General features: G+C 40.2%; 1 pseudogene; it reads right to left on the bottom strand.

The window, feature by feature from the left end:
* Positions 1–3542: 3542 nt before the first annotated feature.
* LOC125252020 lies at positions 3543–3659 on the bottom strand (annotated as a pseudogene).
* Between the last annotated feature and the right edge of the window lie 8184 nt (positions 3660–11843).

The following is an 11843-nucleotide window of genomic DNA, read 5'->3' on the forward strand; positions in this document are numbered from 1 at the left end:
AGACGGGGCTTTAGCCCCTGCTGGTAGATGCCATAAATACAAACTCTGCGGGAAAAGCCTCTTTCTCCATTGATAGTTGTTCAAATGTAGCTGTGTATTCTGACAAAATAAATGTTTTGCAAGCATCATAAAAATGATGATTATTTAATTATACTAAAGATGATGTTTCACATGATTTTTTTTTAAATGCTCTAAAATGTACGTTTTTTCCTGTCTGCTGCCTTTGATGTCCCATCTCAGGATAATCACTATTGAAGGACTTGTGCTGCATTCCAGAACTCAGAATTTAGAATTTTAACCACCTCCTATTCGAAAATAGAAATAAATCCGACCCCAGTGTAACGTGTCACTTAGTCTCGTGTAGCCAGACCTTCAGACTGATGGCAGAAGGTCTGGACTCTATCGCAGCTTTCATTGCCCAAGGACAGCCCAAGAGGACATTTGACTGACATGTAATGCAACCAATCACAGTTCATTTTGTTCTGCATCATGTTTAGGGACGTGAAAATGTAAAGTCAATGTCCCTACAATAACTAATGCAACAATACCCCTACCCCTACCGCAACAATGGAGCTGCGAACTTCACATACTTTTGAAAATCCAGCGTTTAGTTGATCCTGGTAAGTGCTGGTAAACACGACGGCATTCTTCTTCCACGAGGGGGTTTGGCATCACGCCATTTGTTTCCAGGTGGACCATTAAAGAACATGACACACAGGTCTCCTGGACATCCTGCAGAATTCAACCAACCAGATGATGACTTTAAAAATCCTGAAGTGTTTTCAGTTAAGTGTACCATATGCATCAGACGTTCAGCCAATGCTTCGTGGGCATGAGATCTGAGGCTGAGACTATGGCTGCGTCCGAAAACTTAAAAATGCTGCCTTTATAGGACACATTTCAAGTTAGGAAGGCATCAAGGCACATCCGAATCCAGTGTTAGTTTCACTTCCTGTCTCCTGAGATAACTTCATCTGATAAATTTTTGAAGGCAGCATAGATGTATCCTTCACTTCCTTTGATATCCCACAATCCTATGCGTTCCATTCGGTGACAGTTGAGCTAGAAAAAGAAAGATGGCATCTGAAAGTTGTACTTTCTGGTCAGTTTGTGTGTAAATGTACATTTCTGATATCATTTCTAGCGAGAAATTACTACTGTAGTAATTATATATTTATTTAGTTCTCACCAAAGCTCGCTCTATTTTGCTGTAGATTATTAAACTATTACACTTCCTCAGAAGTCTCACCGAAATCAACACTGCCTGCAGAGTCATTACCTATAAGGCAGTGAGACAACAAGTCAGATGCCTAAGTTTTCGGACGCAGCCTACGTGTCACTTGCTGGGCCGCATTAATGCACGGGCTTACCTGGGCTTAAGCCCAGGGCCCCGGGCTGAGGGAGGGCCCCGGTGATGCCGGAAAAAATATAACCGCATTTTATAATGTGATGACTGTCCCTTTAACATCGCTTTGATTTGAATACATGTGCTGTTCTGCGCGTGAAGTTCATTACGACGCGCCGCGTCTAGCAGCAAGCAACTAAGTATCAGTATCTGGACAACGCGGACAGACCCAGTGGCTCTGCTTGTGTGCGTACACAACGCGTTTTTGCTTTGAAAAACGCGAGACGCGGGCAGTGGAATGGGGGAAACCGCAAGGTCTCGAGACGCTTTTTAAAACTTTTTTTTAACTTAGCTGAACTGATTCATGGCTTTAGAACGCCATGTTATGCATCAAGACGCGAGCGCAACGGTTCTGCACGTCCTTCTAGCGCATGTTTACATAGAAAAACAAAGAAAAAGTAGCGCAGAAAAGCGCGTCCCTGTGTGAACAGCCCCAAAGAAGACAATGTGTTCGAATTTTAAAGACGTGGTGCGGCGCTACGCTTATCGACTGATGTGCGACCCTTCACTCACTGAACCCTGTCGTTAGTAGTCCATTAAAAATACAAATCATAGCCTACAAAAATACAGTTTCTGAAAACGTTCAATGAGGTAAAATGTTGAAATGTTGAAATTAACAATGAACAATACTTTTATTAACCTTACCATCTGTAATCTGAATCTTATTATAAAGTCTTACCATTTCATATAAATCCATGAAAACATAAATCCATAAAACAGTCATGCATAAAGATGACCATCTTTAAATATCTACACAAAGGCCACATTGACATTAGACACACATTGTATGTATGAATACATTATTTGCTTCCATTTTAGAACACTGATTATTATTTAAAAAAGATTTATTGTATTACAGTGATGATAAAAGAGAACTGAAATCAAATGCATTTCTGATTTGTTTATATATGTCTGCTGCATGACAATACAGTTTGCTTTCTCATGACACTAGTTTTAATTATGCAACTTTGCTGCGTAACTAATCGATAAAAGCGACCAGCTGGATATAAACTAATGCAAATACTAATGGTAGGCTACTAATGGTAACAATCATGACATTAAACATTTGGGTCGAACTTACGTGTGTTTTTGTCTTGTGTTTTAAAGATCAAAGTGCAGGATAAAAAAGTAATTTTTGCCTTAAAGAATGAATTGATTCTGAACTGCCAAAATGAGTCTTCAGCAATTCCAGTCTCACTTTCTATTACAAACCTACATAACAATGTAAAAATTTGCGTAATGGCAGCCGGTTGCTCGCGAACAAAATCTATTTTGACCCGCCTTCAAAAAGCTGAGACTGGAAGACTGAGACTTCAAAAAGCTGAGACTGGAAGAGTTTGGTTTGTGTTGTTGACATGTTGACATGACATCTCTACGGTGTAAAAGCAAATCCACTTTGCATGCACTTCCAAAAGACAAGGACTCACGCTGGAATTGAAATGGTAAAACTGGCGCCTTTGTTACTGTTCGAATCTGCGTCTCATTTCAGAGGCTGCGTCCTCCGGAGCTCACATTTGAAGGCTGCATACATCATTAAGGATGTCTTATTTAAGAAAATTAACCATAATAAAATTGATGCTTATTCCTCGTGAGGTGCAAAATGCTGTTTTTTCTTTCTTTCAACGGTTGTTTTTCTTAAATGAGCTGGTGTCAATGAATGAATGAATGAATGAATGAATGAGGCATTTATATAGCGCTTTCATATGTACTACTGTACACCCAAAGCGCTTTACAATCATATCAGGGGTCTCTCCTCATCCACCACCAGTGTGCAGCATCCACTTGGATGATGCGACGGCAGCCACAGTACAACGGCGCCAGTGCGCTCACCACACACCAGCTGAAGGTGGAGAGGAGAGAGAGTGAAAGAGCCAATTCAATGGATGGGGATTATTAGGAGGCCGTGATTGGTAAGGGCCTATGGAGGGAATTTGGCCAGGACACCGGGGTTACACCCCTACTCTTTACGAGAAGTGCCATGGGATTTTTAATGACCACAGAGAGTCAGGACCTCGGTTTAACGTCTCATCCGAAGGACGGTGCTTGTTACAGTACAGTGTCCCCGTCACTATACTGGGGCATTAGGACCCACACAGACCACAGGGTGAGCACCCCCTGCTGGCCTTACCAACACCTCTTCCAGCAGCTACCTGGTTTTCCCAGGAGGTCTCCCATCCAGGTACTAACCAGGCTCAGCCCTGCTTAGCTTCAGTGGGCAACCGGTCTTGGGCTACAGGGTGATATGGCTGCTGGTGATATGTCAATGACGTATACAGCCTTCAAATGCGACCTCTGGAGGATGCAGCCTTCGAAATGAGTAGTCTGTACAAATAGTTCAGACAATGTGCCAATTTGTAGTTAATGCAGTGATATTTATATTTTATAACAGACCTATAGATTCGGATATTTTGGTAATGGCATTTATTCATGCAAAATAAAAGGCTGATAACGTGCACTTTGTGGTTAAGAAGATTGAATGTAGGCAGGGGTTAAATTGGGATTTGTTATGTGGGGGGGCTCTGTGGTTTCAGGCTTTCGAGGGGTGCATGTGTATGCAAAGACTACAAAATCGTATCATTTGACAAACTGTAAAATATAACAAGTTGAGAGAGCCCTCTGCTATGAACAATAAAATGCTGATCAAAATCATTCTATAGATGCTGGTATTGTGAAAGCTACATCTGATGACAATAAAATATTTCTGTAGGCCTGTGCCTTCTCCTTTGTGTCAGTATCAAATATAAGAGTGATGCTACCATTAAAGGACAGAATATAAATACAAAATACAGTGCTCGACATTAAGCCTGGTTTTGTGCTTGTCTTTTGGCCAACTAAATTGGTCATTTACTTGTCAGAGTAAAAAAGTAGCTTGTCTGGAAAAAAAATATTTACTATTATTCAAATCTTTTATTTCATATTCTTACATTTGATAAATTAAAATAGTAAGACACTATAGGGCTGTTACCAAATTAAATCATTTACACTGAAAAAGTACAACTGCGTTCAATAATATTATGAGATTCTTTAAATATTTTTGAATATACAAATAAATGTTGGTGGTAAATTTATACTTTTAAACAAATTAAGCCGCCAGTAGATGGCGGCAAGTGACCGTCTTAATGAGTGAGCCACTGAGTCATTTATTCAAATTATTCACTCTGAATCAAGAATGAAGCAGTTGTTTATGAATGGGCGATTGAATCTTCACTCAACCGATTCGTTCAAAACGCTGAATCATTCAAAACGGCTGAGCGCAGCTGCGAGATGCGCTGCTTCTACTTTGTTTGGAACTATTTTCGCTGCTACAATAGAACAAAAACAGGCATATTGCATCTAAAACGTAAGTGATTGATATTAACTACTTTTTTATTGAACTGTTGTATGAAATTAGTGTCAATTTCAATCGAGGTGATATTCAGGAATTCAGCACTTTCGGTCGTGTGATGCTTAACTTTATCATATGTCGTAAATAGCAAGCTAAATTTGAATTTAATTGAATTTTTATTGCAACATGATAACTGAGTTTCTTTGTGTGAGGTTACGAGATCCTCAACAGCGCAATATCACCGCCAGTACATCCTATCAGTCGCCACTTAAGCTAGACTAATCATTCTCGCGTTTTGGTTGTTATTGATATTTTAATCAAGCTACTTATCTGGTCAGGCAAGTAAAATTCTCTTTCACTTCAAAAAATCCACTTGTCCCGCAGTCCCGGACAAGCGTATGTCGAGCCCTCGTAAGCCTATGTGCCGGGGCTCAGCCCAATTTAACCCCTGAATATAGGTAATAGTGCTGGTGGATGAAGGGCCCCCTCAAGAGGTAAAGCCCAGGGGCCCCTTGTAGTCTTAATGCGGCCCTGGTCACTTGACTTTATGACAGTGACCAACGAGCATAGAGAGCTGGTTTATAGAAAGTATAATCATGCAATAGGTTAAAAATTTTAAGAGGGTTAGTGGTTATGTTTATGGTTATGTGTTGGTCAGGAGAATATATCAATTAGATTTAAATAATTAAAACAGTTTACATTTATATAATTAAAACAAGTAAATCATTAAATTAATAATTAAAATAGTAAATCATTCCTGAAAATTAATAATACAAATACAGAACTGAAAAGTAAAAGGGTCCTGAAACTGCAACCTCCTGTATTGCAGGATCGTGCTACTTAGATTATGTGGAATATAAAAATACAGGAATTTGAAAACTATTACTGGAAGTTAATACCATTATATCTGACATTAGATAGTTTAAAAGTTTTGGATAACAAACAACATATACTAATTTTGTGACCATATGAACATTGCTTTTATTTATGATTTTGCCATAATTGGCAGACCATGAAATGGCCCCACCTTGTGGTGTGACTAACTGGAACGCACTGAGTTCGGAAGTGGGACATTTCACCTTGGATATTCCCACCTCTGACTTTGATTTGAACATGGAATTAGGACTATGTGTGTCAGGTGGTGCCATCAGCCAATCAGTGTTGTCACTTCCATCACAACCAACAATTTTGCCACTACAGTTTGATTAAAAGTTTGTGTAAATTATCACGGAGATAACAGTATTAGTGAAGAGCATGCTTGAGATATGTGATATGCAAGGGTAAATAACAATAAAAGTATTCTGTTCACAATTTCCTATCCGGCTGTAATATTGCCATATTAATGTGAAAGTGATCACTTTATTGTGTATTTAGGAAGATCGTTTACACCGCACTCTCTTGTATATTGTCTCAATTTGGGACATAAATCTTTTTAAGTACATCAAGAATTCAGTTGTGATTCACATTCAATATTCAGAATCATTAATCATTCATGTTCTTTTCAGGTGGAGGAAAAGTGTAAATCAAAACTGTATTCTTATTGTGTATTTAGGAAACAAATAGTTGCTGTAAAAGGATTCTGACACTTTATTTAAAAATACTTAAACTACATTTCCACCACCATAATTTCTACCACAGAATACATAATTTGAATTCATAGTGGAAATTTGTTTCAGAAAAAAAAAAAAAAAATCGACATGTACCTGATATACAGTATATCCAAATGAATCGATATCAAATCAAACTGAATAAAGATCGGAATTAAATTAAATCAAACCAAACCGCAAGTTTGTGAATCAAAATAATAATAATAATAATAATAATAATAATAATTTCTTATCTGACAAGTCACTCCTCAAGCCTTGTCGTAAGCAAAGATACATGTATTTGGCCATCCTTTTGGCAACACATTTCTGGCAACTAGTAGGCAACACATTTCTGGAGAAACCCTACATGTAGTAATGGCAACTAGTTGAGACTAAAGATTTTCATTGGGTCAAAACTGTCATGATTCTGTTTAGTTAGTTTCATTTTCATGGACTTTTAGTTTTGTTTTTCTCAGTCACATGGGCTGCGTCCGAAAACCTAGGTAGCTGTCTTGCTGCCTCGCTGTCTTATAAGAGAATGACTTGTACGGCAGTGTTTGTGCATGAAGGCACCTCACGAAATTGATTTCGGGCAGACTTCTGAGGCAGTGTAACAGTTTAATGATCTACAGCAATATAGTGCGAGCTTTGGTGAGAACTAAACAAAGATTTAATTACTACAGTAGTAATTTCTCGATAGAATTGATATCAAAACTGAAATATGTTGGTCAAAATCGTACATTTATGCACAAACTGAGCAGCAAACGCAACTTTTGGACGCCATCTTTATTTTTCTAGCTCAACTGTCACAGAATGGAAAGCACAGGATTGTGGGATATCAAAGGCAGCTAAGGATACATCTATGCTTCCTTCAAAAATCGATCTGAGGAAGGTATCTCATGAGACAGGAAGTTAAGCTAACATTGGATTCGGACGTGCCTTGATGCCTTACTACCTTGAAATGTGTCCTCAGAAGGCAGCATTTTCCAGTTTTCGGACGCAGCCATGTTCTCCTTCGTCTTTGTTTCCCACCAATCATTAGTTTCTATAGACACAGATTAGTCCTCACAGCTGCTTGTCATTTAGTTCAATATCACTGTGTATTTAAGTTCCTCCTTGTTCACTCTTCAGTTGTCAGTCGTCGTTTGTGTTACGTGCACACATTCGTTTTAGAACCTGCTGACTCATATTCATCTTTGGATCTTCAGTAGTGTAACAGAACAACTGACATTAAAATGGACTATGCAGCTAAGTTTGCTGTTGAGGCCCAGAGGGGCTGCAATTAACTGGATTACACAACAGAGTTTTGCCACCTCACTGTCAGCACTCCTTTCGATGATGAGACCCTCAAATCCCTGTTATTGATGGGGCCAACTACCATCATCCAGTAGACCTCCCAGACACCCACAGACTTGACTGGAGGGAAGCCATCATCCGGTGTCTGGAGGGCATCTACCCCCGATCCAGACTACAGCCAGACCCAAAACTGTTAAATTGAAATATATGGAATTTAAAATTACCATCACTGAATCCATCCAGGTTTCCTCTCTTACCTTCACCACAGAGCTCAGCCAGTCCTCCAGCCCCACCTCAGCTGTATGCCTGCAGCTCTTCACCTTCCCCTGTAATGCCTTGCCATGTGGTCAAGCCTCAGGTCGTGCACTCTCCAGCTGTGCCTAAGCAGGAGAATCCCTCGTCTCCGTCTCCGGCCTCTGATCCCTTCGCACACCCTCGACCCATCAACCTATCAGCGCTGGCTTGGCTCCACTTACTCTTAGCTCCACAAGAGACCCTCAGCCTTGTGGCTTCACCAGGCTCCCTCGTCCCTCCGGCTCTAACATGATCTGCCGTCACCCTGCCTGCACCGAGGACTTACAAGCCATCTGCGGCACTGCATCTCTCCACCCCTACGGCCCAAGCGGGCTCCACCATCCCTCTGGATCCGCCTTGGTCCTTGACCACACCAGCTCTGCCTAATGCCTGGCTCACACTACAGGAGTTTTAGGCCGATTTATGCCTGATTTTCCCCTCCCGAAAAAATCTTGTCTACGACCTCGATCGGTTCCGATGTTCGGCGCAGATTATCTGGTAATGTGAGACGTTCACAGATAAAATCTTGCACCTCCCGATCTGATCTCACACAAATCGGGCTCACCCCGATCATATCAAACATGTTTGATATTTATCGGGATGAGCAAGATTGTAATAACATCAGTACTGTCACAATAGCCAATAGGAAACAAGTATACGACGTGACGGAAGTGACAGACATTTCAAAATGGCGACCGCGAAACCAAGATCAAGGAATCTACAATGTAAAAGTTGACGCTATCGCTTTTGAACTAGTCAGGCAATATTATAACGGTAAACATTCTAGCACACTACGATAGTAATAAAAGGTCAATTTTACCTCCATTTCTCGCTGAAGAACTGACAATCCACGTTGAGCCCGTCTCCTCAACCATTTTTTTCATGTTTCAGTATCCATTTTGTTTACATCCGCTTTTGATCTGCTGCGTAGATCACGTGACGCGCTTCCTCTGGCAGATAATCTTAATAACATTTTGTAGTGTGTGATGCTCCGCGAATTTCAAATCTTGTAGTGTGAGCATGTTTAAGATTTGAGGGAAGAAAATCTGCAAAGATTCTCCTGAAGTGTGTGCTGCAACCAGATTTTACAATCGGATAGGATTTTAAAACTCCTGTAGTGTGAGCCAGGCATCAGTCCTCATGCACTTAGGCTCCACCTCGAGCATTCGTCACCACATCCTCGCCTTGGACTCCAGAGCCAACGGTGTCATTCAAGCCCATCAGCTCTCCATTTGTGCCCTGGGATCCTCTGACATTGTCTCCATCCTTGGTCATCACCCAGAATGTCAGCGGTCACCTTTACACCATGGCTGCTCCCACCATCATGCTGTCGTCCAAATTGCACTCTGGGGGCCCTATTTTAACTATCTAAACGCAAAGTGTAAAGCACACGGCGCAGGTGCACTCAGGGCGTGTCCAAATCCACATTTGCTATTTTAACGACGGAAAAAAGGTCCGTGCGCCGGGGCGCATTTTTGAAATGGGTTGTCCCTATTCTCTTAATGAGTAATGGGCGTAATGTTCAATAAACCAATCAGAGTGTCATCTCCCATTCCCTTTAAGAGCGAGATGCGCTCGCGCCATGGCGGATTGCTATTTACATGGCGGAATTTGTTGGCAGAAAAGCTGAACGCTTTTCAAGCAAAGAAACCGATCTGCTCGTGTGCGAAGTTTAAGCGCGCCAGCAGATCATCTACGGGACAAGCAGGAATCCACCAAAGCTTCCCGAGGTGAAGAAGGCGTGGGATGAATTAGCAGTGATTGTGTCCTCGTCTTCTGGCATCAGATGTTTTGCTGAAATTACCTGTTAAGTGGCCAGTCAATCTTTCAGTCCTCTGCGTTGGATGCAGGCTTTCAAATAGCTCCGCGCGATGAGTCAGTTAATATATATGTGTGTGTATTGGCACGATTGTTCAAATAATTAGCCAATTTCGTTCATCATTATAAGTAGTAATAGGCTGAATTGAAAATAGGTAGCCTAATTCTAATACACGCAATGACTATTCATCATTACATTTTTATATTTATGTAGCCTACACAATAATATTCTTTTACACTGTAATCCTTTTGTTTTTAATATTTGGCATGTCAGCAAAGTCAACGCACACTGTGGACACGCCCAGAGGCGCAGTTTCTACCAACGCGCTCTAACAAAAAAATATTGCGCCATTGACTTTAGACTTTAGACCAGGTTTGAGTTGATCTATGGCGCAGTCTATTTTCAGCTCCTTAAAATAGCAATGCGCCTGAACACACCTCTTTTTTAGACCAGCACGCCCATGGGCGCACTAACTGGCGCAAATGCATTTACTAATTTAAGGACGTGGCGCTGAATGGGAAAACGCGAACGGCGCCGGACGCAAACTAGCAAACACACTTGCGCTGCGCCTTGCGTCGCATTGCGCCGGGTGTATTACACTGCGTTCCAAATTATTATGCAATTGACATATCAGTAAGATTTCAGTACAATAAACATTCAGATTTTAGTTTTTCTAAGAAAATGTTTGTTTGTTTATTTATCCATGTCTTTTTAGATAACTGGTATCAATCTCAGACAAAATAATTTGCCAGGTCTATGGAAACCCTACTTAGAGGTTGTTCCACATTATTAAGCAAGTCACAGTTCTCATGCAATATGGGGAGGAAGAAAGATCTTTCTGAAGATGAAAAGCATGAAATGGTGCAATGTTGTGCAAAAGGCACGAAAACAACTAATATTGTGTGAAACTGAATGGAGATTATCGAATTATCATAAGATTTGTGAGTGATTTAGAGCACAGCAGAACTCGGTCAGATAAAGGCTTATTGAGGAAAGTTCCTGTCAAAAAATGTATTGTATTAAAAGGGCAGCTATAAAAAAAGCCAGTGTTGAGCAGCAAACAGGTATTTGAAGCTGCTGGTGTCTCTGGAGTCTTGAGAACCTCACCATGCAGGCTGGCAGTTGTGTGTAAAGATGCATTTTAGACACCACTAACCAAACCTAACAAAGAGAAACATTTACTGGTCATCCTCCCTAGTCTGCCTGCCCTTTTAACAGCCCTTCGCCCACTCCTTTTACATTCCTGCATCATCTCTTCAGTTACGACGCAAAGTTGCGTCTTCCAGAAGGGGGTGTAATATTACGATTCTGTTTAGTTAGTTTCATTTTCATGGATTTTTAGTTTTGTTTTTCATTAATTTCTATGAACACAGATTAATCCTCACAACTGCTTGTCATTTAGCTCAATAGCACTGTGTATTTAAGTTAAGTATTTAAGACTCATCTTCATCTTTGGATCTTCAGTATCGTAACAACAACTAAGCTTATTGCTTAGTGTAAAATACAGATAGTGTGGTATCTGTCAGGAGTTATAAAACAATGAAGCACATGAGACAGGAGTAGCGAACTTCATCCATCTTGTTTACTCTTCACTTCCATCCTCACACACACCATTACACAACAGTTCAACAGTTCAGATTTCAAAATAGGAGTCCACAACACAATTCACACAATAAACACATGAACTGATTTAATTTAGTTAATTAAACTTCGAACTTAAGTTCAGCCAACTAAAGTTAAAGTTATCTAAACTACATCCAATAAGTTCAGCCAAGTAAAGTTAAGTTATCTAAACTACATCCAATAAGTTCAGCCAACTAAAGTTATCTAAACTACATCCAATAAGTTCAGCCAACTAAAGTGGTGTTTTGAAACTTTAAAACCTGCAGCAGAACCAAATAATGAATTACTACTTGAACATTAATTTGTAAGCTACATTTGATTTAAACAAAAATGTATGGCAAATTAACGATCACTAATACAATTTTCAGTACAAAGTTTATTGCAATTAACTCCTAAAAACACCAGAAAAACAAACTAATTGAAAGGTGTTTTACACCTGTCTCAATGCAAGTCTTGTGGATTAATCTGTTACATAACATTAAACAAGATCACCCC

This window comes from Megalobrama amblycephala, linkage group LG17 (assembly GCF_018812025.1).
Source record: "Megalobrama amblycephala isolate DHTTF-2021 linkage group LG17, ASM1881202v1, whole genome shotgun sequence".
Lineage (NCBI taxonomy): Eukaryota > Metazoa > Chordata > Actinopteri > Cypriniformes > Xenocyprididae > Megalobrama > Megalobrama amblycephala.